We start from the raw sequence: 22,645 nt of genomic DNA on the forward strand, positions 1-22,645 counted from the left end.
GGAGACGCTTGATCGCCTCGTACCTGCCGTCGGCCAGTGGGTTCCTCAGGACCGACACGACGCGGGCGGCCGTGCCGGGCCCAAGGGAGGCGACCACGTGGCAGTACCTGGTCTCGTCCACCGTGATGCCTCGAAGTCAGAACTGGGCTTCTACCTGCAGGAACCAGACTTCGGCTTGCGTCTCCCTGAACTCGGGGAGTTTCATTTGGACCGTGTTGGTTGCCATTGCTGTGGCGGGTTCGGGTGGTCGGCGACGGCTGACCAGAACGTCGGAGGGTCACCAATAAAGCACGGTGCTACGCGCGCTTACTTGTACAACAAGAAGGAAGCGGACAACGCGGTAAGTTTAAGTGTCTTTATTATCAGAGCTCAACTGTAGCACTGGAGCGCTCCGGGCTGCGCGCCCGGTGTATATCCCGCGGCCACGCCTACCCCTCGGGTGTGGCCGCCGCCCACTTGGTGCGTGGAATGATGCCCTCATGCCAGTGAGCTTTCGTGTCCGCAAAACTTTTATCTTATTTTGTTAACAGAGCTGCAACATACAGTCAGGGTTACTTAAGACAATATAGGAACACATGTGCAGTGGTTGACATTGCTGACTAAGATATCTTGACACTTTTGCTCCAAGATTGGGTATCCTCTGAGTACCATATACCATTGTGTTATTCCACATTGTAAAAAAATTACAGAAACAAGTGAATAAAAAAATTGTATGCTAAATTAAAAGGCAATGTAGGGATGACAAACGACAGTCTAAAAAAGGTCCTAAACAAGATAGGGATGATGTTGGTTTAGAGTAGGTAACATGATTGCCATCACAAAACAATCCCGACATTTACATTTCATCATTTATTGCTTCGAGCTTCCACAAACACTCCACTGGTTACAGCAGTACTTGATTAATCCTGTAGTGTAGCCACATACTGAGACTCAACAAATTAGCAGAAAAAGTACAATGTTATAATATCAGTACATGATCATCAACTTCTTAAGCCATGGTCCCATAGAGCCTGCGTTGGTATACGATGGTCTACGATAGTAGGATCGTGGAGCATCGTGGAGCCCATCCTGCGTCGACGTACGATTTTGTGGCCATCGTAGGTTGGAAAATCATCTTTTGAAATGTTCAAAAGATGGTCTACGATGGTCCACAATCCTACAATTGTAGACCATCGTACGACCATCGTACGACAATTCTGCGAGGGCACAGGATCATCCTGTGTCCTCGTAGCTACTTTGGGGGTATATAAACCCCAGCCATCAGGCATCACTTCAACATCATCAGTTCATGTCGACTTGTTCAGAGTGATCGTGGGCCATCGTAGATTTGGGCCATTGTAGCCCATCGTATACCAACGCAGGCTCTATGGGACCGTGGCTTTACAAACTGCATGGACATCTCTAATAAGAGCATTCTATAATTATCCCCATTTGTGATTGGTTACTCAAAGTTGATATAAAAGAAAAGTAGTAAAGACAACTGAAGCTGCAAGAAGTCCCTGAATTATAAAGGAGCTTCTTATACTTATGCAGAAATGAAAAATAGGAGCTTCTAATACTTTTATCTAGACCTAGCCCTACACAATAGTCTGGAGGCAGTGATGTAGGGATTATGTGATGGCAATACTGTTAGCTACTCTCGAAACCAATATCAATCCGATCTTGTTTAGGACCTTTTTTTAGACTGTCGTTTGTCATCCCCACATTGCCTTTTTAATTTAGAATAACTTTTTTTATTCACTAATATATATATATATATATATATAGTATATATTATTCACTAGTATATATTATTCACTCGTATATACATGAGAATATATATATTCACATGAAAAAGTAAGTACACCCCATGTAAAGTTTTGACTTTTTCAACATATTTCAACATACAGCTATTTGATCTTCATTTCAACAATATTGATAGATAAAGGTGATATAATATAACAAATATCATGAAGCATTTACATTTTGTAGTCCATTGTATAATTTAAATAAACATAAATGCAAATTTTGCATGTGGAAAAAGTAAGTACACCCCTACATTTATCACTACTTCAAATACCTAAAATTAGAATCAGGTGCACCAGCTCAGGTGCAAATGATTAGAGGATCTTGGAGGAACCTGTCTTATTTAAACCTCAGACATTTTGTTTGGTTTGCTCTTTGTTGTTAAAATGTGCGGCGTCACCATGCCTAGATCAAAAGAGCTCTGAGGCCTTCAGAAAGAAGGTTATAGATGCCTACGAGTCTGGGAAGGGATTTAAAAAGATCTCCAAACAATTTGAAACTAGAATCCGGGCACTCGGTAGAGCGCATACCTTCGCCGCAGCTACTGTTCTGTACTTGGCATGGGAGTGTATGCGATGTGAAACTTTATGTGAAATGCGATCGATTTTTAAAAATCAGAATTTGAGCAAATCTGTTTCATTCGTCTGTTAATATGCCTCCCCGATTGACAAATCTGCAATTTGAATTTCATTTGAGGTTGAAATGATTGCGGGAGATCGCGTTATAGTGATGACGTCTTGGATGGACATCCTCTTCTTCAGTCGCTCATAACTTTGAGTGAAATACGATCGAGTTAAAAATAGTCAGAATTTGAGCAAATCTGTTTCATTCGTTTGTTAATATGCCTCATCTCTTGACAAATCTGCAATTATAATTTTTTTTGAGGTTGAAATGATCGCGGGAGATCGCGTTATAGTGATGACGTCCTGGATGGACATCTTCTTCTTCAGTCGCTCATAACTTTGAGTGAAATACGATCGAGTTAAAAATAGTCAGAATTTGAGCAAATCTGTTTCCCAAAATCTAATCAAATGTGTCCCGTATAATAACCAATCATCCCACCAAATTTCATGCAATTCGGTTGAATACTTTTTGAGTTATGCGATTAACATACACACACACAGACATACAAATAAATACACAGCGATCAAAACATAACCTTCCGCTTTTGCGAAGGTAATCAATCATTTGACTGTCCGGAAGATCATCTACAAGTGGAGAAGATTCCAAACAACTGCCAACTTGTTCAGGCCAGGCCGCCCCAGCAAGTTCAGCCTGAGAGAAGACCACAAGATGGTGAAAGAAGTCTCTAAGAACCCCAGAATGTCATCACGGGACCTACAGGTAGCTCTTGCCACTGTTGATGTCAAAGTGCACGAGTCTACCATTAGAAAGAGGCTGCACAAATTTGATCTACATGGGAGGTTTGCCAGGAGGAAACATTTGCTGTCCAGAAAGAACATCAGGGCAAGACTAAAGTTTGCCAATGAACACCTAGGCAAAGACCAGCACTTCTGGAACAATTTGCTCTGGACAGATGAGTCAAAGGTAGAGCTATTTGGCCACTGTACCAGAAGACATGTTTGGCGAAAACCAAAGACATCATTTGACCACAAGAACCTGTTACCAACTGTAAAGCATGGTGGTGGAAATATTATGGTTTAGGGCAGCTTTGCTGCATCAGGGCCTGGGCAGCTCACCATCATAGAATCCACTATGAATTCTTCATTGTAACAGAGGGTGCTTGAGGATAATGTGAGGCCATCTGTCGGGAAGTTGAAGCTCAACCGAAGGTGGACCTTGCAACATGACAATGACACTAAACATACAAGTAAATCCACCAAGGAATGGCTAAAAAGAAAGGAATGGAGGGTTCTGGAATGGCCATGTCAAAGCCCGGATCTAAATCCCATCGAGATATTGTGGGGGGATTTGAAACGAGCTGTGCATGCAAGAAACCCCTCAAACATCGAACAGCTGAAAGAATTCTGCATGGAGGAGTGGGCAAAAAATTTTCCCAGTTGATGTCAGAGACTGATAGACAGTTATAAGAAACGCCTACTTGAGGTTGTTTCTGCCAAAGGGGGCAATACCACCTATTAGAACCAAGGGTGTACTTACTTTTTCCACATGCGAAAATTGCATTTATGTTTATTTAAATTATACAATGGACTACAAAATGTAAATGTTTCATGATACTTGTTGCATTATATCATCTTTATCTATCAATATTGTTGAAATGAAGATCAAATAGCTGTATGTTGAAATATGTTGAAAAAGTCAAAACTTTACATGGGGTGTCCTTACTTTTTCACGTGACTGTATATATTGTTGCGGTTTTGAGAACCCACACAGGTAACATCATTAAAGGTTAAAGGTTGCACCCCATAGGTAGGCCACATGCAACATGCAACATGTAGGTCACCTTAGGACGTTAGTTATTTCATCATATGTGTTTCGGATGAGGCCATTCCCAATAGTTGCATCTGCGTTGTGAAGAACAAATAAGAGTATTTTTTTTGTTTGTTTTTTTTTGTATACTGAATCGAGGCTCATGAAAGAGCTAACATTTACTTCACAAACAAATCAACCAGACAAACAAAATATATAAAAAGAGGGAGCGGAAAACAAGATGGGGAGAGAAGGGGAAGCACACAAACACAACATTTGAGAGCAGGGAGATGTGTGGAAGGGAGAGGGCTTGGGGGGAGGAGGCGTGGGAAGGGGGGGGAGGGGAGGGAGAAGTATAAAACACAAGGACACCAAGGACTTCCAGGGCAGAAGTTGGTATTTAAAAAAATTGGAATTGGGGTGAAATTAGCGGGGGTAGAAAAGATCAAGGTTTTGGATGGGGGAAGATAAGAGATGGTGGTGAACAGCTGTTTTAAAGACCTGGAGGGTGGAGTGGGATTGAAGAGAGTGAGGGAGTTTGTTCCAGAGGCGGGAGAAAAGAGGAATGAAGGAGAGAAGGTGAGCAGAGAGTCTTGATTTTGGCAGTTTGACCATAAGAGGGTTGCAGGCAGATCTTGTGCGACCTGTAGGAATATTAGGGGGACAGAGCACAGAGAGAGCTGGGGGAGCAAGGCCAGAGAGGAATCGGTAGAAGACGGAAAGACCACCAACCTGCCTGCGGTGAGTGAGTGAAAGGCCCTTGGAGTTAGCTTCATCGCGGGAGATTCCAATGATTCTGAACGCTTTGGTTTCAACAGCGTGAAGACGAGCTAGGTGTGAGGCAGGAGCACCAGCCCAGAGGGGAGAGCAGTATTCCATTGAGCTGCGGATGAAAGCCTTGTATGTGGTGAGGAGCTCAGGTGTGCCAAGGAAGGACTTCGCACGACGGAGGATGCCCAGTCGGTGACTGGCTTTGGAGGCCAGATTTGAAATGTGGTTTTCCCAGGAAAGATCATGGCAGATAGTGAGACCCAAAAGCTTGAGTGACAGAACTTCTTGGAGAGGATTATTCAGAAAGTGGATGGGAGGGTTGTCCAGTCGGTCTTTTCGGAGAGACATCGTAAGAGTGTGAGATTTGTCAGGATTGAAAGACATGTTCCACTTGTTTGCCCAGTCTGTGATTTTGTCCAGGTCTGCAGAGAGTGAGGAGGCTGCAGACTGCCGATCTGAGGGATGAAGAATGGAGCGACAGAGAGTAGAGTCATCAGCAAAGAGATACAGAGGATTTTCAAGAGAGTCAGAGAGATCATTGATGAAGACCAGAAAAAGCACAGGGCCCAGAACACTGCCTTATGGAACTCCAGCCTGAACAGGAAGAGGAGATGAGAGAAACCCATTCAGGGCCACACGTTGACTACGACTAGAGAGGAAGTCCACAAGCCATGCGTGGAGATTTCCATGGATACCAAAAGAGGCGAGTTTGGTTAGCAGAGCGGGGTGCCAGACCGTATCGAAGGCACGTGATATGTCAAGGGAGACTGCTCTAATTTCCTGTTTGGCATTGAGGACCTCCATCCATTGTTGAGAAAGCAGAAGCAGCATGTCCAGAGTAGAGTGTCCAGGTCTGAAACCAAATTGATGATAAGAGATCAAGCCATTGGAGAAGAGGAAAGATTTCATATCTGAAGCAATGATGGATTCCATGACTTTGCTGATAATTGGGAGAAGGCTGATTGGTCTGTAGTTGCTGGGATCTGTTTTTACACCTTTTTTGTGCAAAGCGGTGATGTTGGCAGATTTCCAAGCAGATGGAAGATGACCTTGAGCAAAAGAGAGGGTGAAGAGAACAGAGAGAGGGAGTGAAAGAGCGGAAGAACAGGATTTTAGGACCCGTGGGCTGATGCCGTCAGGTCCAGTTGCAGAATCCGAGTAGAGGGTTGACAGAAACTTTTCCACCTTGTCAGGAGGAAAGGACACAGAGTCCAGGAGCAGCTGGGTACGACTGGGTCCGGTGGGTACAGAGAGGGATGGGTTTGGGGCACAAGATTTAGAGGCAAACACAGAGTTGAGGCATTCAGCTTTTTCAAGTGCGGAGTTAGCCGTGTGGCCATTTGAGGTGAGGGCGGGGATGGAGGGGAACAAACACCAGAAACAGATTTGACCAGACGCCACCAGGATTTGGAAGAGGGAGACAGATAAGAGAGTTCGGTCCTGAGAACGGAGAGATATTGTTTCCTGGCTCTCCTGAGGGTGGACACACACTTGTTTCGGGCTTTGTGAAAGGAAATGAGATTTCCTTCCATTGGATTTGCTTTCCAGGAGACGAAAGCAAGTTGTTTCTGGGCAATAGCCTCACCACAAGATTCCGTGTACCATGGACGGGAGGGAAGGGTATGACAACAGAGGACGAGATGGGATAAATCTGTGCATGAGAGAGAGCAGTTTGCTTTGGAAGAATTCCCAGGAAGAATTTATGTCAGAGGCAGTAGAGATGGGAGACCAGTCCAGATGATTGATGGCTGCTTGAAGACCGTGCCAGTTGGCCTGAGTGAAATGCCAGACTCGTCGCCGCTGAGGAGGCTCTCTGAAAATGGTCAGAGAGATGTCCACTTTAACAAGCACATGATCAGAAGAGCCGATTGGAGCAGAAGAAGAGCAGCAGACATTTTCAGGGAAGTTAGTCATAACCAAGTCCAGAAGAGAAGATGCTCCGTTGACTGAAATCCGGGTCGGGAAATTGACAGATTGTGTCAGTCCCAGTGAGTCACAGAAGTCCTTTGCTGAAGAGCCATGGCTGGTGAGAGAGGTACCCACACCCAGCCAACTGGCATGGTGACAGTTGAAATCACCACATATGAGGAAGAGAGAGTTGGGATGGGTAGATAGAAGGTGGTCCATATTCTCAGACAGCGAGATGTAGATGGAGTCATCACTGTTTGGTGGACGGTACAACACACATATGAACAAAAGGTGGGAGCGAAGGGGAAGCCGTAGCCAAAGGTATTCCTGGGGGTGAGGTGGAGAGAGGGCAGTGCAGGGCGAGTGAGGAAGAGAGTTTTTTATAAAGATAGCAACCCCACCTCCAGGACGAGGCTCAGGTCTATCATACCGGAGGAGGGAGTAACCTGGGAGAGATACCAAGGAATCAGAGACATCATGAAGGAGGAAAGCTTCTGTTAAGCAGACCACGTCTGGTTTGTCAGAAGCATAGGCCCCGTTCGTCCATTTTTGCAGCCTCCCTCCAACCGAGAATTTTTCAATTTTTAAAGCGATTCTTCCCCATTGAGATATGGGTAAAAAAAAAAAATATATATATATATAGAGTGATTAACCTAACCCTAAATTGCTGTTATTCACCGACAAGACATCAAGACCAACCTCATCTCCATCTCATCTGCTCCATCATTTGAACACCTGGCTTTTAAACTCTCTGGTCACACACAGTCAGTCATGGCTGTTGTCTACCGCCCTCCCAAACCACACCCATCATTCCTGTCTGACTTCTCCTACTTTCTGACCCAGCTATGTTCCCTCTCCCCCTCAATCCTCCTCCTTGGTGATTTCAATATCCACATGGACTCCACTGACTCCACGCTAACCACTGACTTCACTGATTTACTCACCTGCTTTAACCTCACTTAACATGTCAACTTTCCTACCCATAACCGTGGTCACATTTTGGACCTTGTCTGCTCTACTGGACTAATTTTGCACCATCTCTCTGGCTCCGACCTCACTCTCTCTGACCACCTAGCCATCACTCTGACCATCAACATCCCCACCCCAGCACCAAGGCATTATCGCACTATCAACTTCCGTAAGCTAAACGCTCTTTCACCTACCTCATTCTCATCGACCCTCTCTGAAAAAATGTCCACTTCTCCCTTCGTTGACCTCCACACCCCTTCTGACCTCACTGACTACTACAACCACACTCTCTCCTCCTGCCTTGACCAACTTGCGCCTATAAAAACGAAAACAGTTTCTTTCACCCATTCTGCTCCCTGGTTTACCCCTGAACTCCGCCTGATGAAAACTCGTGCTCGCCAACTTGAAAGACTCCGCAATAAAACAGGTCTCACAGTTCACTCCCAGGCCTACAAGGACCACATACAACACTATAAAGATGCCCTCTCCCGCGCCCGCTCCGCCTACTACTCTCAAATTATCCACTCTGGCTCCGGAAACCCAAAAGCACTCTTCTCTACAATAAACAAACTCCTCAGCCCCCTGAACACCACCACCCAGTCATTCACAATAGACAACTGCATCTCCTTCCTTTCATTCTTCCAACGCAAAATTGAAAACATCTACAACAGCTTGACCACCGCCGCACCTGCTCCCCCTCAAACCACCTGCCCCCCCTTATCCTGCCATCCCCTGTCTCAATTCTCCCCAGTCTCCCCTACTGACCTCTCTGAACTCCTCATTGGAATGAAAACTGCCACCTGCACTCTTGACCCCATCCCCTCCAGCTTTGTCAAGGCCTCCCTTCCTGCTCTCTCTCCACTTATCATTGCAACAATAAACTCCTCCCTGTCTACAGGCATCGTCCCACCATCCCTCAAAATTGCTGCTGTTACCCCCATTCTGAAAAAACCTGGACTAAACCCTGACACCCTAAATAACTTCAGACCCATCTCCAACCTACCCTTTCTGTCAAAGGTTTTGGAACGCGCTGTAGCCACTCAACTCAAACATAACCTCTCTGCCAATAACCTGTATGAAACATTCCAATCCGGATTCCGCTCCTACCACAGTACTGAAACTGCTCTCCTCAAAATCACCAACGACCTTCTCCTCTCCTCTGACGCTGGCAACCTCAACATTCTCATCCTCCTCGACCTCAGCGCCGCCTTTGACACCATCGATCACACCATCCTCCTCACCCGACTTGAAACCACCTTTAACATTACCGGCACTGCCCTCTCTTGGATTAAATCATACCTCTCTGACAGACATCAGTCCATCTCCATCAATAACTGCAAATCCCCCACTGCTCCCCTCCCCCAAGGTGTTCCCCAAGGTTCAGTTCTTGGCCCCCTCCTCTTCATTCTTTACCTGTCCCCCCTCGGTCACTTAATCCGCCGTCATGGTCTCCAATTCCACTGCTTCGCCGATGACATCCAGCTATTCATCTCCACCAAGTCCATCTCCACCGCCACCCACTCTATCCTGACAAACTGCATCACTGAAATAAAATCCTGGTTTCAAATCAACTTCCTCAAACTTAACTGTGATAAATCTGAAATAATCATCATTGGCCCAAAAACGCTCACCAAGTCCACCCATAACTTTGCCCTCAACATCGACGGTTTCCCAGTATCCACCTCCCCTCACATCCGGAATCTTGGCATCATCTTTGACCAAACCCTCTCCTTCGACAAATACACTAAACAGATCACAAAGACAGCCTTCTTTCACCTGAAAAACATCGCCCGTCTCCGTCCATCCCTCTCCTCCGTGGCTGCAGAAACCCTCATCCACGCCTTCATCACTTCCCGTCTGGACTACTGCAATAGCCTCCTTTATGGTTCACCCTCAACAATCACCAATAAACTCCAATACATTCAGAACTCCGCTGCCCGTCTACTCACCCATTCCCGGACCCGTGACCACATCACCCCCGTCCTTTACAAGCTTCACTGGCTCCCCATCTCCCAGAGAATCCAGTACAAAATCCTCCTCTTGACCTACAAAGCCCTCCATAACCTGGCCCCATCCTACCTGGCTGACCTCCTCTCCTCCAGACACACTCCCACCCGCAACCTCCGCTCTGCTGGTACCAACCTCGTGACCCCCCCCCCCCCCCCCCCCATCCGGACCAAATTTAGATCCTGGGGGGACAGGGCCTTCTCCATCGCTGCTCCCACCCTCTGGAACTCGCTACCTCACACCATCAGAGACTCCTCCTCACTCACCACATTCAAAACATCACTCAAGACCCACCTGTTCAACACTGCATTCAACATTTAACCCACAGCATCTAACCCCTGACTATCTCCTCTCCTTCTCCCTCCTTTGTGCTTTGAATATTTCCCTGTTGATTCTTCTTTTTTGCAATTGTTTTTATGTTTTGCTATGCATTATGTTTTGCACTCTGTCAAAGCGTCTTTGGGCTTCCTGAAAAGCGCTATATAAAATAAATGCATTATTATTATTATTATTATTATATATAGCACGATATTTTAAAAAGTTGTGGATGAGTTGGTTAGGTGATAAGAACAAGCCGATTAGATTTTGGTTCAGGTCCAGAACCAGATCCAGCCAATCAGTGGGATACAAAACAAACTGTTCAGCCTGGCGGAGGTATGCCCTTTACCGAGTTTATTCTAGTTATACCTGAAATGACCAAGAACAAGACTTAAAATAAAATGTCAAAAAAGAGAAATTCTAATTCAAAGGAAAAAGTATTAATAAGATGACTGCAAGGAATATTCGACATTATAATAAAGACATTTCTGAATAACATAATACTGTAACCCTATATGTCATTCAAGGACTCGCAGGATAGGTCAGCAATATCATATATAATCGAGCTGTTTTGAGGTCAAACAAACTAACAGCTTCTCATTTAAAAAGGGGAACATTAAGCTGACGTCTTTCACGAGATTGTCAATGCCAAATATCCCATTGTATTTTTGCAATCAGTAAGCTATTAAACGGGTTCACTGGCCAATTTGATTTCTGTGCAGAGTCAACTTTGTACTTTCTTACCTTGTTTGTGGCAAGAAAACCCAATGATGCCTTCCCTGTGCTTGGGTGGAAAATACCTTGAAAACCATCAGCATTTGTTATTTTATCCCTACCACAGTGTGAGCAGCCAAATACAAAACTGAATGAAATCCATTGTCAGCATGACATCTGGAAAACACAACCCCCTCCCCCACCTCCCCAAAAAGCAATCGATCTTTTGAGAAATACCACAAAAGTGTCGGTATTACTTCACTGAAGTCAGACACTGTAAAAAACAATTTGGAACATTGTTTTATGCCATATTGTATGTTTAAAAAGAGCTTTAGTGAACGATGGCAATTAATCTGAATTTGCCCCCCTCCCCAAGGGGTTATTCCACCTTGGGCGAAATCTGTGTCAAGGTGTATATCCATTAAATAAACGAGCTAATTGTAGCGTTTTTTTCAAGGTCACTTTTCATAACAAAAGTAATATTAATGTTAGTGCAAAACAATATCAATACTAATTAAAGGAAAAAGGGGTCTTATGGATGTTGGGGGTCTTTTGGGTCCTTGGAGTCTTTTGGGATTTTTAGTCCTCGGGAGACTTTTGAGTATTTTGGGTCCTCGGGTGACTTTTGGGTCTTTTGTGTCCTCAGGGTCTTCGTGGTATTTAAGGTTCTTCAGGGTATTTTGGGGGTCTTGGTGATCTTAAGGGTCTTGAGGCTCTTCAAAGGTCTAAGGGGTCTCAGCAGTCCAAAGGGTTGAAAGGAACATTCCGATAGTACGTAATTAATAGACTATGTAATTAATAGACAGGATGCCACCGAGTTCAAACAGTACGTAATTAATAGACATACTGAAAAGTCACATGGATGAAGATAAAAATGTAGAATTTCTTCTTCTTCAAACACAACAACAACACAACAACATGCATTTTAAGGCCATTTTCCATCCTAGAACGGGGGTTAGCCTTGCGGTCCCCATGACAATCTTCTCCATCTTGCCCTATTTTCTGCATCTCTCCTTGTTAACCCCCTTGCCCACATTTCTTCTTCCACCATCTTTAGCCAAGTCTTTCTCGGTCTTCACCGTCCTCTACTTCCTTCTACATTCATTTCCATCACTTCTCAACCAGTCACTTTCATCCTTCCTCAACACATGACCAAACCATCTCAACCTGTTCCTCTTCAGAGCATCAATCACAGGCTCTATTCCCATCATTTTTCGCAATTCATCATTTGTCTTCCTCTCTCTCAATGATACTCCGCACATCCATCAAACCATTCGCATTTCCACCCTTTCCAACTTTCGTTGCTGCTCTACGTTCATTACCCATGTCTCGCTCCCATAAATCATAACACTTCTCACACATGCAGCATACACCTTTCCCTTCAGCTTCAATGACACTCCCCTCCTCATCAGCACACCACTCAGTTCCCGAAACTTCTTCCATGCACATCTCACTCCAGCAACCGTTGCCGAGACTGATCCACCTTCTCCATTCAGCATGTCTCCGAAGTAGCAAAATGTTTTCACACCTTCCAGCTTCACGCCGTCTCCAAGATCCAACTCAACATTTCCTCCATCTGCAGCTCCCTCTGTGCACACCTTACATTTGAATGTAGCTGCCACACTGGTTAATGACCCTCTCAGACCACTACATTTTTGATGAACCCACTCAGCGCACATTCAATGGAGTTCACTCCGACACCCTTCCTGCACACAGCACAGGGCCACTTCCCAGTTCCTTCCACCTCACCACATGCTTTACCACTTGCCATCACCTTCGTCTTTCCGATATTCACCTTCAGACCTTTTGTCTCCATACATTCCTTCCACTTGTTCATCTTTTCCTTCAGTCCATCCATACTTTCCGCAATGAACACCAGATCATCTGCATACAACAACTCCCACGGTAAACCCTCCTTTACGTTCTGAGCCAGCACTTCCATCACAGCTACAAATAGTAGTGGACTTAGTACCGACCCCTGATGCACTCCCACCTTCACCTCAAACTCACCACTGTTCCCATCCTTCGTCCTTACAGCTGTGCGCTCTTTTGTACATTGCCATCACTACTCTGATCAACCATACCTCCACTCCTAACTTCCTCATTGCCCATGTCAATACTTTGAGTGGAACCCTATTGAATGCTTTCTCCAGATCAACCAACCAAAGAAACAACTTCTTCCTCTTCTCCATGTACTTCTCCTGCAACTGCCTCACAATAAAAAGCGCGTCTGTCGTTCTCTTCCTGGCATAAATCCAAACTGCATGTCGTCGATCTTCACTTTCTTCCTTATACTCCTCTCCAACACCCTTCCCAATACCTTCATTCCATGCTCCAATAACTATCGCTCGGTACGAGCCACACTCTAGACTAGAGGGTCACCTTTCCCCTTGTATAGAGGGACGAGGGTACTCAGTTCCCAATCCACTGGAATGCGGCCTTCTTTCACCACCAGATTACAGATATCTGTCATTCTCTTCACACCCCAACTTCCTGCTGCCTTCAACATATCTCCCACAACTCCCGTCAGCCCTCCCGCTTTTCTACTCTTCATTGCTTTTATCGGTTGCCACCCTGGCAACCCTGGTATATTAATACCCTGGTGTTGCGCTAGTGGCTAGGGTGCCGGCTTAGGATCCTAGGATCCTGGGTTCGAATCCTGGTCGATCGCTGAATTAACGCCAGGGGGGTTGACTCAGCCTGTTCATCCTTCCGAGGTCGGCTAATTGAGGACCAGTTCACTGGTAATTCCCTGTTTGTCGTTAAAGGCGGCAAAAAGGGTTGGCGTCAGGAAGGGCATCCGGCCGTAAAACATTGCTTCAAAAAGGGGACCGAAAAACAACAACAACCATGGTTCCCGAAAAAGGCCAACCCCCGCTTGCGGGGAAAAATGGCCTCTAAAGGTGGTTTTTATTGCTTTTATCGCTTCCTCAACTTCCTTCTCAGTTATCTTCTCTGCCGGTCCTAAAACTGGGTTACTCTCTATGTTGCCATCCCATTCATTCTCTGTATTCAACAGCATTTCCATATATCTTTTCCATCTTCCTTTAATTCCATCTGGGTCCACAAAGATTTGCCCCACTTCATCCTTCAAGCAACTCACCTTAATCACATCACACCTCTCTTTCGCTATCTGCTTTGCAATCCTGAATACTGCTCTCTGACCCTCTTCCGAATCCAAGCGTTCTCCGAACATTTTCCTACATGCCTCCTGCGCCTTTGCTACCTCTTTCTTTGCAGCCTTCTTGGCTGCCTTATAACTTTCATGCTCTGCTGTTTCTTCTCCCGTACCCTTCGCCTTCTGCCACTCCTTGAACTTCTTCCTCTTCTCGTCAATCCTCTTTCCAACTTCATCATCCCACCACCATGTTTCCGAGTGCCTCGGTGGTCCTTTTGTCCATCCACATACCTCACCAACGGCTCCCAACAGACTAGCTTTCATTGACATCCAACCACTTTCAAGCTCAACCACATCATCCTCTACCCTACTCAGCCTCTCTTTTAATGCCTCCCTTACTGTCACCTCTTTCAACCTCCACACCTTCATTCTCGGTTGGCACTTCACCCGCCGAGCTCTCCTCGCACCTTTCACCCTTATGTCGCAGACAACCAAGTGGTGCTGTGAAACAGCCTCCTCCCCCGGGATCACCTTTGTGTCCCGGAGGTGCCCCCTTTCTCGCCTATGCACCATCAGGTAGTCAACGGTTGTCGTCGACCCACCTGACGTGTATGTAACAAGCTTATTATCCTCTTTCTGGAACTGAGTATTACAAATCAACAAATCAGCTCCATCAGCAAACTCCAAAATCCTTTCACCTTCTCCATTTCTCACACCATAATCCGTAACCCCCATTAACTCCCTCAAAACCATCCATACTCCTTCCCACATGTCCATTTAGGTCTCCTCCTACCACAACAACTTCCTCATCATTCACGTTTTCCATCAGCTTCTCTATCGCACACCAGAACTTTGTCCATCTCTTCATCGCTCCGACCAACCTGCGGAGCATATCCCGAGATGACGTTCACCAAGAGCTTTCCAATCATCATTTTCACCATCATCAACCTATCACTCACTCGTCACACTCACCACACTGTCTACAAACTCCTCAGAAAACAGGACACCAACACCATTCACGCTCTCCAGGCACCCTTGCCACACAAACTTGTATTTCTGTCCCTGCCTACCCTTCACCATTCTCACACCACTTCCCTTCCATCTCTTGCACACAACATATGTCCACTCTTCTTCTGACCAATATTTCCACCACTTCTCCTGATCTCCATGTCATTGTCCCTACATTCCATGTCCCAAACCTCAGAAACCGATCTCCACTTTGGGCTGTACCCTGCCCATATGTAGTTGTAATTGTCATGGTTCTCTTTTTGAGGCAATGTTTTTATGGCCGGATGCCCTTCCTGACGCCAACCCTCTTAGTCGTCTCTTACGACACGCAGGGATACGGTGTACCTATTCTAATCCAGGGTACACACTGGGAAACCTTTAAAACATGGAAATTCTGGGGGGTGTGGGTGGGGCATCACGGCTGCGGGGGCCCCGTCAGCACCACGCCACGTTTGCCCGGTCAGCACCACGGCAGCCCGGTCAGCACCACACCCTTGGAAAGGACTTCGATGCACATCGGCCCAGAGCCTGGCGCGAAGTCCAAGGACATCAACACGTCATCCGAAAACAGCTCCGGTTGGTGCGAACCACTCGGTCAATGGCGCGAACCAGGTCCCGACACGCCCTTGCTCGCTTGGCCCGATGAAGGCCTCGCTGGGTGTTCTCCAAACAGGGGCAAAATCGCCCAAGCCGCGCTGGATTTCGGCAGTGGAAGCCTTGCTCGCTCGGCCCCGATGAAGGCCTCACTGGGTGTTCTCCAAACAGGGGCAGAATCGCCCAAGCGGCGCTGGATTTCGGCGGCGGAAAGCAGCCACGAAGCGACGATATTCGGTCGGGCTGTAATGCAAACACCACGGCGGCCCGGTCAGCACCACACCCTTGGAAAGGACTTCGATGCTGTGGAGAGATCGAAGCAAGCCTCCTTGCTCGAGCGGACCGGAAGCGGGAGTCCATATATATAAGCACATATATATATAATGTGCACATATATATAAGGATGTAATATATTGTGGGCTTTCACTAAAAAAATACGAGCAAATAATAACGGCGGGGTAGCAGAAAAGGAGGTGGGGTTGAGAGGTTGGGGTATTAAATCAAGCCTCTCAAAATATCAGCACCACACACCACGTCGGCCCGGTCGGCCCAGAGCCTGGCGCGAAGTCCAAGGACATCAGCACGTCATCCGAAAACAGCTCCGGTTGGTGCGAACCACTCGGTCAATGGCGCGAACCAGGTCCCGACACGCCCTTGCTCGCTCGGCCCCGATGAAGGCCTCGCTGGGTGTTCTCCAAACAGGGGCAAAATCGCCCAAGCCGCGCTGGATTTCGGCAGGGGAAGCCTTGCTCGCTCGGCCCCGATGAAAGCCTCGCTGGGTCGCTTCTTCTTCAAACAATAAAAAAAAATTCTGGCTGCCACACAATGCAACCAATCACGTTAAAATTTTAAACAAGTATTCCACTTGATGACGAGTTCATAGTTTTGACATTTCAGGTCTATGGATGGAGCGGTTCAAAAGAAATAATTTTTTTAAGATTTTCGGTCAATCCAGTATTGCTGCCAGAACATGTGACCTTTGATTTATTCGAAAATACCCTGGTATTCCCAAGGGTTGGGGAACGTGTGTGTGAAGTTTCCACTCAACCTGTCCAGCTGTCCTGGAGGAGTTGAATTTAAATGGGTTAGACTTCAAAAAATCATAACTGCCAGACTATGTGACCTATGAGGTTAAAACCTACACCCTAAACAGCCCAAATCCAGTGCATCATGTGCATGAAGTTGTGCATCGATATGGACAGCCGTTCTGGAGGAGTTGAATTTTAAAGTTTTTATCACGCCCTCTATCGTTTTTCTTCCGTTATTTATTTTTATGCCGCACTTTTCAGGTATATTTGCTTTTAAATTAGTTTTCTCCGCAACCTCTTGATAGATCGATGTGTAACTTTCAACATAGGAGCGACTACGATAGACATTTTTTTTATAACTATGATGTCATGGCAGCCAAACGTGGAATTGGTGTTTACAGAACGTGGAACAGTATAAAAAGGTCAAATGTTACAGTCTGTAATCGGACCATAACTCTATGGCACCTCCTCTCCCTCCCGAAGGTAAATCGCACCTTGAACCAAGATTGACGGTGTATAGGCTGCTTTTAGCGTTTAGTGTGTTTAGTTTCTCTCAAAAGATACACCCGTATTAAATGCAGCTCTATAAAATAAAGCAGGCAATACAATGTGGAATGCATTGTTACGGTTGAGCAATAAAAGAAACCCCCTCCAGTTAATTACACGACAACATGTAGCCTGCATTAGTCAGTTATTTCTTATTAAATGTAAAGATTAGCTCCCTTTCCATTGTGTAGTAATTAAAGCATATATGCGTTGTTTGGCAGGATACCCCTCGTGTTGTTGAAAGAAGACGTTGGTTCATGGGAGGGCGAGCACGGGCCGTGAAACCTTCCAGAGAGAGGCAGGGCTGAATGAACGACCGCACGTGACAATCGTTCCTCCGTGCTGGCCGTCCTCCGTGCTGGCCGTCCTCCGTGCTGGCCGTCCTCCGTGCTGGCCGTCCTCCGTGCTGGCCGTCCTCCGTGCTGGCCGTCCTCCGTGCTGGCCGTCCGCCGAGCTGGCCGTCGTCTGAGCTGGCCGTCGTCTGAGCTGGCCGTCCTCTGTGCTGGATTCTTCTCCGTGCTGGTCATCCCCCGAGCTGGCGGTCCTCCGAGCTGGTTCTTCCTCCGTGCTGGTGGTTTTTCCGTGCTGACCTTCCTCCGGGCTGGTTTTTCTCCGAGCTAGTCGTTCTTTGCGCTGATCCTCCTTCGTGCTGTCTACCGGATCGATCCGTACGCCACGCACAGGAACTGTTCTCACCCGAATCAGTGTCCGCACATCCTTCCGGTATGAGTCTAACCGGTGTGTGATTCACCCTGTGTGCGAGTGTGCAAGGCGCCTGTGTTGGGAATAGTTAGGTAAGGATTTATGTTAAGTCTGCTTCTCGTCCTTTTTCTGTGCTTTTTGTAAATAAAGACGTGGACATTGTATTTCCTCTCGACCTGCCCGTGTGCGTCTTTCCCCCCCCATTGACCCAACATCGTTCAAACCGAATTTGGCTGCTCTATTAGGTCCGTAGATCACGGTGTAAAAACGCGACCCACACCGCACTATTCACCCGGCGCGCCTGATTGAAATAGGTGTGGGACCGCGAGGGGTTCAATACCCGGTCTTCCCCGTCACGTGGTCTCGAAGGTATTCAGATCACGGTCGATAACCCTTCGGCCCGTGGTTGGGGGATTGGCGATTGGAGTTGCACCGCAACCCGCCGGGCGCGAACTTCGTCGAGGTCGACGGCCCGTGGACCCCAGTGTCTGTGGGGAAACGGGGTGTTAACCCCTCCCCTTAGTACGTCGAAAGACACGGGATCCGCAACAGTATATTCTCCAAAATGCAATTTAAATGCTATATTGTTAAGCAATAAACGTCAAAAACAAACCAACAACTCAAGGTGCCAAAAGTGCTTCCAGTGTCGAAATCTACGATTCGTTTACGTGTGCTTCGTCTGTGCACAAAGTTAAGCACTCAAAGCAACATCATGTCAAAGATCGAGAAGAAAGATGAGCGTATGCGGTATGCAGAATTTTGGCACCGAGGACAAGGACAAGCCCGGTGTGTTCCGTTAGCATAAAGCTTCCATCAGCATGCAGATTGCTCGGTGTGTTCCATCAGCATGCAACTTGCTTGGTATGTTCCGTTAGCATGCAGCTGTCTATCGCTTGCCAAGCCAGGCATTCGGTATCAACCGCTTTGCAAACTGCTCGTCCAGTTGCTCGGCAAAAGGAGCAAAGCGATTTCGTCCAGGTAAAAGAGGTAAAAAAAAAATCCAGGTCCAGGTAAAAAATGAGGTTTGACTTAAACCAATTGCCACAGAATTATGAAATAAAGAGTACAAACACATATGGCTATTCAGTTTATTCTTATATGGATTGTTGTTGTATGCTACATGGTTCTCAAGGAGTTAATTATATTTTTTATATAATCATGATATTATTGCTATAATCATTATAATGAGGTCCATTATTGTGATAAAGATTTTTTCCATCATCACCCAGGCCTAGTACATACCTGTACCAAGTTTGACTTGGATCCCTTCAGACATTCTCAAGGAATCAAACTATTACAGACTGTAACATTGACCTTTTGATACTGAAATCAATCAAATAATTTCATCTTTGCATCATAATACATACTTGTACCAACGTTTGTCAAAATCCCATCACTGGTTCACAAGTTATAGTGGAAAAAGGATTTTCACCTAACATGACCTCTGACCACCTGACCCCAAAATCGAATCAGTTCATTTTTACCTCATTACTGTACAACCTGCACCAAATTTGACTTAGATTCCTTCAACCATTCTCAATTTATCACGATAACGAAAATCTATCACGGATGGATGGACAGCCAGCCCAAAAACTTAATGCCTCCAGTGACTTCGTCGGCGGAAGTATACAACCCAAAATAAGTTTGTGTGCCTCTGTCTATTGTGAGTACATCATCTGGAGAAGCTTTTTTAAAAACACTGTTGTAGCAAAACCTATTTTAAAAAAACAACTAAACAAAAGGCATCAAGTCTCAAAATACCTTGATATTTTACATTAGTAGTCTTTGAACATATTTATTGGATGAGGATTCTCCCTCACTGAACCCAAGGAAATAGTTAAAGGAGAACGGACACGACCAAAACAACTTTGCAGATTTCGAAACATAAACATATGCTAAACACTTCTATTGAGTTCATTTCACAAATATCTTCGCGGTTTTATTAGAATTTGTCAAAATATCGCCGAACAAGCAAAATCAGTTTTGTCAAAACCGCAAACCGGAAATGACGTTTGCGAAGTAACCCAATTTTTCGTTCTTAAAGCCTTGTTGGCTTCGTGACGATCAGAACATCGCTTTGTTTTCGTTACGATCAGTTGGAATCATGCCCAGTCGTTGTGTGGCTGCTGGTTGTTGTAATTGTCCAAGTGAAACTGTCTCCGTTTTCAAATTCCCGAAGGATGTTAAGCTGAGAGATATTTGGACGAAACAAGTTCAGAGAACACAGGCGAAGTGGATGCCAACTTCATCGTCGGTGTTGTGCAGCGAACATTTTGAGCGCCACTGTTTCAATGAAATCCCACAACTTAAAGCAAGTTTGGGATTTGCTGTACAACATAAACGGGTGCTCATTCCCTCAGCTGTACCGTCTATTTTCGTTCGTTCGGCAGAGAAACCAGATAAAGACGCGCAAATCGAAAGCTGCAGAAAAACTGGCAAACAAAAAGGGTGAGTTGTGTGGCTTCTGTTTGTTTACATTTGACATTTGGTGACCTATATTCGAAATTTATATCACTACATGCAGGTGAAATTGTGGTTTGTGATACATATTATTTATTTATTCACAGGAAGTTTCATCACTTCTCAAAGTAGCACAACCTGCTGCTACAACTTCTACATGTGATCAGAGCCAGGCACCTGCTGATTGTGAGGCTGTGTCCAGTGAGGTTCGTCACTTTGTTACAAATAATAGCCACAGCATAATTCTTGTTTTTGCAATTTTCTAGCGAAGTAATCGCATAACTAATGAAATATGTATGGTTTATTTCCAGGTTCAGTCAACAGAGACATCTCTTCAGCCTTGCACCAGACGACACGTGCGTGTTCAGGTGTCACAAACCAAGCTCGGCACTCTTAAACACAAAGGTATTACTTGCTGCATTATTATTAATATGCTTTTTCTGATTCTATTACTTTCACTTGTTAATTGTTTGTTAATTGTTTTGATGTTTAATGTTTGCTGATGACTTCCAGGTTCTCAAACTGATGTGCTCAGCCATGTGTCACACATTGACACACAGAATGAGCCACTGCCAGGCCACTGTGTAACATGTGGCCATCAAAATGATGCTGTGGCAGCTGCTGGAAGAGATGTCGGCTGTGACAGCCCTGAACCTCTTGATGAGAGTGATAACGACTACCTGCCTTCATCTGCTGACGAGACTGACGACAGTCGCAGCTCCGAGCAACAGACTCCTGAGACAAACAATGTCCTCGACGACACAAAGTATATAGTCTTCTGGAGCAGCTTGCTGCGACTTTTCAAGTTGGTGCGCTGCAGCTGGTGTGGAGAGACGGGTCTCAAGGTGGATCATAACACAAACGGCACCATGTTGCTGGTGCATTTTCAATGTGGTGTATGTTCTCTGACAACAGAGTGGAAGAGTCAGCCTTATATAGGCAAGTCACTCGCTGGCAATATCATTTTGTCAGCTGGCATTCTCATGTCAGGTGCTGTACCAAGCAAGGTACTCAAGGTTCTCCACCATATGAGAGTGGCAGGAATTTCATCGAGAACTTTCTCACGACACCAGAACATGATGCTTTTTCCTGCCATAAAACACGTTTGGTTGGAGAGCAAAAAGTGGCTCGTGGCATCCCTGCAAGCAGAGCGCAGAGGTTTGATGTTTGGTGGGGATGGACGCTGTGACTCGCCAGGACACTCGGCGAAGTTTGGCTCTTATGCTATCATGGAGCTGGTGGCCAAAGTCATCATCGATGTTGAGCTTGTTCAGGTAACATCAGCAGATATATGTAGACATACACATAGAACTAGTGTGGGTACATAGAATATTGGTTGTGGACAATTTAAGTTGACCTAGATGCTCTCAACACATGATTATGTTTACAGTGCAATGAAGTTCCAAGCTCAGGCCACATGGAGAGGGAGGGGCTGAAAAGAGTGATGGCTATCTGAGCAAAGAAGGCCTGTCCATAGACACAATGGTCACAGACAGGCATGTCCAGGTTAGGAAATGGATGAAGGAAAATGCGCCTGAAGTCAAACACCTCTTTGACGTTTGGCACATTGCAAAAGGTGGTGAACGCTTTTACATTATCTCCCTGCAGCACTTGCACTCATTCACCTGTGGCATGGCCTCACAATTACCACAACTGCACCTGTCCAGAAACAATAAGTATTTGCATATGTATGTCTGTTCTTACTAAAGCCTGTACATGAACACTACAACTGATACACCTGCAGTGCTGCACTAAGTCAATAAAGTCGTATTTCGTTTCTGTGTTTCATCCATTTCTTGCCTCACGGCACCGAACATTAATTAAATATTAGTTATGTATTCCATTGACCAGAAAAAGAAACTTTTCAATTAAAAAAGAGACATAAAAATGAATACCATTCAGTATTTTGGAGGCGCCCGAGATCATAATCGATCGCCATTGTGTCTGTGTCCGACGATTTCTCTTCTTCACTCTCTGGACGGTATGGTTCGAATCTGTATGGGAGAATAGAGTGTGATTCCCCAAGATTATTAACTTTCTCTTCATTTTCCGCATCAGATTGGTCAGAAATATCGCTGATATCCAGACTTACGCAACTATCGGAGTCGGTGTCTGCCATTGTTTACTATTGCGCAGTCACATCAGCTTCCTCCGATGACGTCACGATGATGATGATAGTCATCACCAGATGCTGGCCGGCACGAGAGAAATCGTCTGCTATTGGCATTTTAAAACTCGGATATCTCACGATTCACGCATGCTAGAGCAACAATTTTTGCGCCAAACTTGATCTTTTTTGTTGCTACAATTAATTAATCTTAAGCAT

At 45.7% G+C, this 22,645-nt stretch overlaps 1 protein-coding gene across 1 annotated transcript in view; it reads right to left on the reverse strand.

Annotated features, from left to right (window-relative positions):
- The window catches only part of LOC137433891 (serine/threonine-protein kinase tousled-like 2), a gene marked incomplete in the record, with an annotated part of 278,139 nt that overhangs the window by 210,089 nt on the left and 45,405 nt on the right, over nucleotides 1-22,645 (reverse strand).

The sequence above is a fragment of the Myxine glutinosa genome, chromosome 10, assembly GCF_964187855.1.
Source record: "Myxine glutinosa chromosome 10, kmMyxGlut1.1, whole genome shotgun sequence".
Lineage (NCBI taxonomy): Eukaryota > Metazoa > Chordata > Myxini > Myxiniformes > Myxinidae > Myxine > Myxine glutinosa.